Source organism: Miscanthus floridulus, chromosome 4 (genome assembly GCF_019320115.1).
Source record: "Miscanthus floridulus cultivar M001 chromosome 4, ASM1932011v1, whole genome shotgun sequence".
In the NCBI taxonomy this organism is placed as follows: Eukaryota; Viridiplantae; Streptophyta; class Magnoliopsida; order Poales; family Poaceae; genus Miscanthus; species Miscanthus floridulus.
The window spans coordinates 106,047,371-106,053,370 of record NC_089583.1 but is presented as its reverse complement, the minus strand read 5'-3'; the positions used below and the strand labels follow the sequence as shown (position 1 = coordinate 106,053,370).

The 6,000-nt window shown below is 50.1% G+C and overlaps 1 pseudogene; it reads left to right on the top strand.

Annotated features, from left to right (window-relative positions):
• Window positions 1-650: 650 nt before the first annotated feature.
• LOC136552474 (F-box protein At5g07610-like) lies at window positions 651-2,327 on the top strand (annotated as a pseudogene).
• Window positions 2,328-6,000: the final 3,673 nt, after the last annotated feature.

The following is a 6,000-nucleotide window of genomic DNA, read 5'->3' as shown; positions in this document are numbered from 1 at the left end:
ATTGGGTAAGTATAGCCCGTTAGGCTAATCGGCCTGGGATGACATGGCCTGACCCTTAAAGGGTAGTGCTTGGGCCGTAGGTGTAATCCATGGGCTGGCACGACACGATGCGAAGGGTTGAGTGGGTCGTGCCGGCCCGACCCCTATCAAACTGTGCTTCGGCCGGGACAGGCCAAGCCGGGTGGCCCATTTGGCCATATATATAGAAGTAAGTGGAAAACACAACACATATTAGAAAGTAGAAACGACAAAACATAATGGCTAATAGTGGAATTACTGCATAAGTTGGTTTCAACTGTTGTCGCGTTATTTTTTAGACATAGGTCTGTTCGGCTGGTATTAAAGCCAGTTGATAAGTCGTCTGAAGCTGTTTTGTTATGAGAGAAAAATACTATAGATTCTAACTGATAAGCTAACTGATAAGTTCAAGCGAACATGCCCTCACATTTGAAAGTTCTAGTATTCGTATGCACAATTAGAAAACCACAGTTTACAAGAGATTTTCGAAATTGTACTGAGATAGTGTCGATATAGAGCCATATTGGGCCTGAATTTTTACTGTGGAAAGTTTGGTGGCCCATTTGCACAGACGCAAGGGCCAGCCCAAAATCGATTTTCACAAATGCACATGCCACGGTCTCCGCTCACTGTCCACATCCATACTCCACAGCGCTCCTGTCGTTCTCTAGGGTTCAGAAATTTCCCCAATTCCTCACTCGATTTTGGCTTCCTCCACACCGCCCCGCGTCGGCGCCGTCGGTCCTGGCCATCTCCGGCGGCTGGTAAAGCTCCCTTCTCCTCTCCGTTGCCGCTGTTCTCTCTCTCACGCGCGCATTCACTGACATTTCCATCTCGATCCCCACTCCGCAGATCACTCTCGGTGGCATGGACTGCTCCAAGAACGAGGGCGCGGTGGCCGCCCTCCCCGACGACCCCCTGGAGGAGATCCTCTCCCGCGTCCCTGCCAAGTCCGTCTGCCGGTTCAAGTGCGTCTCCAAGGCCTGGCGCGACCTCATTGCCAACCCTCACCACCGGAAGAAGCTGCCCCAAGCTATGCAAGGACTCATCTTCATGGCGCCAGTGGACCGTTTCAATGTCAGTTTCAGTTTCATCGATCTGACAGCGAGATCCGTGCCTCTAGGCATCGACCCTGCCTTCTCCTTCATGACAGAACTGCCTGAGTTCCAGAACCTCGGCATAAAGGATTCCTGCAACGGTCTTATCCTCTTCAAGAACCACCAGGAGCCGCCGTCCTCTGACACATTGGGCTATGTCGTGTGCAACCCGACCACAAAGAGATGGCAAGCCGTGCCCACTTGTGGCTCCCTGGATCTGACAACCTGAGTTTATTTGGCTTTCGATCAGGCTATATCCTCTCACTTCCACTTGGTCCAGTTCCAGATATCTGTGCCGGATGAGATATTGGTGTTGCTGCATGTTTACTCATCTGAAACTGGGACCTGGAGTCACAACCAAATTGACTCTCAAGAAAATCAAGGACAATTGGCAGAATGGCATCATCGGGGCATAGTATTGCGTAGAGACCCTGAGTGTGCCTTTGTTAATGGCTTCCCGCATTTCATAGTTGGGGACTCAGATCAACATCAGATAGTTGCTGTAGATGTACAAGGAAAAGCAAGAAGGGTGATCACAGTGCCAGGTGTGGCTGATGGGAGGCACCGGTATTCATCGATCCGGCGCTAGCAGAAGATGTGCCAAGGACGTCGCAGCTGGGATTGATCGAGAGATGCCAAAGGGCATGGGGATGGTTTCAGGAGTTCGTGAAGGAGGCGGGAGAGTACGTAGGCGCACATGTGCTAAGCATGGTACGTGCTCACTACCCCCTGATCGACCTCAAGCGCCTGAAGGTTGGATACCCGAAGGAGGTAGATCTAGACAAGGCTGAGGAGCTACGGATGATCCAGCTGGACTTGTCGGCGAAAATAATTGGCGATATTAACCTGTGTGGAGGTGCGACACCACCCGTACAAGGAACGCCGTCATCTTCAAGCCAACCGGTGAAGCCTGCGGTCTCGACCAGCCAGGCATCGGCGGGGCCATCTTCTTCAGCTCGATCAATGCCAGAGTCCTCGAGACCCGAGCACGAAGTCAGGCCCAGCGAGCAGCAGGCTCCGCGTGCCCCGACCAGCCAATAGTGTAGGCTATAGCTATAGAAGAAGATCTAGTTGGGTTATTGTAAACTTGGACCTTTTCAGGCAAGCTTGTAATAACGTAACTGTATATCAACATAAGCTTGTTTGTTTTGTAGAAAACGTGTTTAAGCTCGGATATCATGTTGGTGTAACTAAGTTAGAACGTGTTGGCGTTCTGTTTAGTTGTACCAGTTTAGTCGACATGTCATCCTAAAAGGTTTGTATGGCCCTGGTTTGTCTTGTGGTCGGAGTGTGAGGTGCGTAGCTTGTGCACACGTAGAAACACACAAGTCAAACTAGAGAGCACCTATCGATCACCCGTAGCGTAGAGAGCGGATTCTATGCACGCGTTGGGAGGAACCGGAGACAGGGCCTGCTCCGAGAACCCGAGAAGGAATGGTGGTCGGTTTTAACTGGTAGAGTTAAAATAACAATAGACTTCCGAAGTGACACATTAGAGTGGTCGAAGAAATCATAATAGCTTTATTGAAATAAATCAAAAGTACAAGAGGGGTACATATCTTAGTAGCTAAGCATAGAAACGCCTAAGCTTGTCGATGTGCCTGGAATTGGGTACGTCTGTGCCGTCTAAGCGAGCTAACCTGTAAGATGTAGGGCGTGTAACCTCCTTGATCATGAAGGGTCCTTCCCATAGAGTTGCGAGTTTGTGGACACCAGCCTGATTCGTCTTCCACTTTAGGATCAGGTCCCGGACCACGAAGAACCACTCCTTGACGTTCTTGTTGTAATACCTGCGCAAAACAGCAAGGTATTTGGCTGTACGTACGCAAGAATCGAGCCGCTTCTCTTCTGCACTATTCACTTCTAAGCTCCCGCACTCATTAGCCTTGCTGCGGCGAAGTTCTCTATCCGTGCTGATCTGAAGGTATATTGTTGGGAGCTGCTCAATAACTAAAGTATGGGATACCCGTATACGATGGGCGGGTCTAGAGACACGGTGGTCTCCATCTCTAGGAGCTTGTTCTTGTACTCTTTCTTAGTGCTCAGGATCATACTTGCCCGTGACCTGTCCTTAGCTCTAGGGTGTGCCCGACGTATTTTACACTCTCTTCTCGGAAGTCTCAAAAAGTCCCGTGATGAGTACCCAGATAGTGTGATGTTTGGGTATGCCGAGTGGTGAACCTGGTCGAGTAACGCGACGCCGTTTCTTTCAAGATGCTGACCAGGGGCATGTACTCTAATTCCACTTGAGAATTTGTCGATCATACAAAGACGTCATGTAATTTTTCAGGGGTCGGTTTGAAAGGCCCGATCTATCCAGTCGCTCAGCATGCGAAGGGCAAGAGGCCTGTATAGTCTGAATCTTCTGTGCTTGTAACTTTTGAGGATTCTCTTGGTAAAAACTTGAAACCTTCACAATGGCGAACTAGCTCTCTACACGCTACGCGCCGGCCAATAGAACCTGCTCGAAAGCCTTACCGACCAGCGTTCTGATGCCGGTGGTTGCGTAGAGCCAGGTGGTTTGTCATAGGAGATGTTCACTATCGCTCCTGGGTTATACACTTCTTCAATATTTCTCCTTCGCGTTCTTGCGCCACAATTTGACATCGCGATCAGATACTGCTCTGCGAACATCAAGGCGTCGTTCTCTGTTCGATCGTTGTAACCGTCTACATTGTCAGGTCTTGATGAAAGGTACTTCCTCCAGTCAGGCTTCTTGGTGGTCGGAGGTGGTTTGGTGGTGTTTGACGCCGGAAACCGTAGCCACCAATGGCTGGTCTGGAGGCTTGTCGACCGCGGGATCTTCTTTGATGGAGGGCGTGAGCAGGTCTTGAACAAATACGTCATGTGGGACTTTGGCTCGGGATGATCCTAACTTTGACAGCGCATCTGCTGCTTGATTTTTGTCCTAGACCACATGTGTGTACTCGATGCCATAGAACTTGTCTTCCAGCTTTCTGATCGCTTTGCAGTATGCGTCCATCTTTTCGCTGGTCGTATCCTAGTCCTTGTTGGCTGGTTGATGACCGGTGCCAAGTCTCCGTAGACATAGAGACGCTTGACACCGAGCTCGACCGCAATGCGCAGACCATGTAGGCATGCTTCGTACTCGGCGGCGTTATTAGACGCCGGGAAATAAATCCTGAGGACGTATCGGAGCTGCTCCTTGGATGGTGATATGAAAAGGACTCCTGCTCCTGCGTCGTCGATGTTGAGAGAGCCGTCGAAGTACATCTTCCAATACTCGGCGGGCCCCTGAGAGGCAGGTGTGCTTAAGTCTGTCCACTCGACGATGAAATCGACAAGTGCCTGAGACTTGATTGTAGTACGGCTTGTAAATTCCAAGGAGAAAGGGCATAGCTCTATTGCCCATTTGACGATGCGCCGTTTGCATCCTTGTTGCGAATGATGTCTCCCAGAGGGTACTCGGTCATGACCACCACACGATATCCGTCGAAGTAGTGTTTCAACTTTTGGGATGTAATTAGTATAGCGTAGATCAGTTTCTGAATCTGTGGGTACCTGGTCTTGGATTCGCTGAGCACCTCACTGATGAAATAAATTGGTCACTGAACCTTATAGACGTGGTCGGGCACGTCGCGCTCGACCACCACGGCAGTGGAGACCACTCGATTAGTTGCCGCAATGTAAAGCAGGAGGGTTTCGTCTTCTATGGGAGCAGTGAGGACCGGAGGTGATGTAAGGAATTGTTTCAGCTGTGTAAAGGCAGCGTCTGCTTCCTCCGATCACTCAAACTTCTCAGATGCTTTGAGCAGCTGGAAAAACGGTAGTCCTTTTTCGCCTAATCTGGATATGAAACGACTGAGGGTAGCCATGCATCCGGTAAGCTTCTGAACATCCTTCACCTTTTTGGGCGGCTTCATGTCCAAGACAGCTTTTACTTTCTCTGGGCTAGGGCGTATGCCGTCGTGACTGACGACGTTGCCGAGCAGTATACCAGATGGAACACAAAAAATACACTTTGGGTTTAATTTTCATTGGAATGTGTTAAGGGCTGCAAAGGTACGTTCTAAGTTGTCGACAAGGGTGTATGCTTCCTTGGTTTTAACAACTACATCATCAACATAAGCATCGACGAGGTCGTCTTTTATCTTGTCTTTGAGGCAGGCCTGTATGGCGCGTTGGTAGGTAGCCCCAGCGTTCTTGAGCCCGAACGACATGGTCGTGTAGCAGTAGGCGCCGAAGGGCGTGATGAAGGATGTCTTGATCTGGTCGTCCTTTTTGAGAGCGATCTGGTGATAACCAGAGTAGCAATCGAGAAAGGAAAACAGCTCGCAACCGGCAGTTGAATCTACGACCTCGTCTATGCGAGGTAAGTCGAAGGGGTCTTTAGGGCAGTGTTTGTTGAGATCAGTGTAATCAACGCACATTCTTCATTCCTTATTCTTTTTGCGTACAAGAACCGGGTTGGCTAACCACTCCGGATGATACATTTCTTTGATAAACCTGGCTGCTAAAAGCCGTGTAACTTCTCCCCTAATAGCCTCCTTTTTGTCACGAGCGAACCGCCGTAGCTTCTGCTTGATGGGTTTGGCCTTGCCATTGACATTTAAGGAGTGCTCGATCAAGTTCCGAGGTACACCGGGCATGTCAGCGGGTTTCCATGCGAACACACTCACGTTGCTCCTCAAGAACCTGACGAGCGCGTCTTCCTATTTAGGATCCAGGTTGGCCCCCGATAAGGGCCGTTTTGCTGGGATCACCGTCGACCAGCTGGATCTCTTTGTGCTCTTTGGACTTGATGTTCTTGCGTGGGGCCTCGAGCTCTGGGATCTCTAGGTGGTCGGCTGGGGTCTGCTTGGCGTCGAGCATGGTCTTGGCCATGCGAATAGAGAGGTCGTGAGCCTCTGCTATTTTGAAGCTG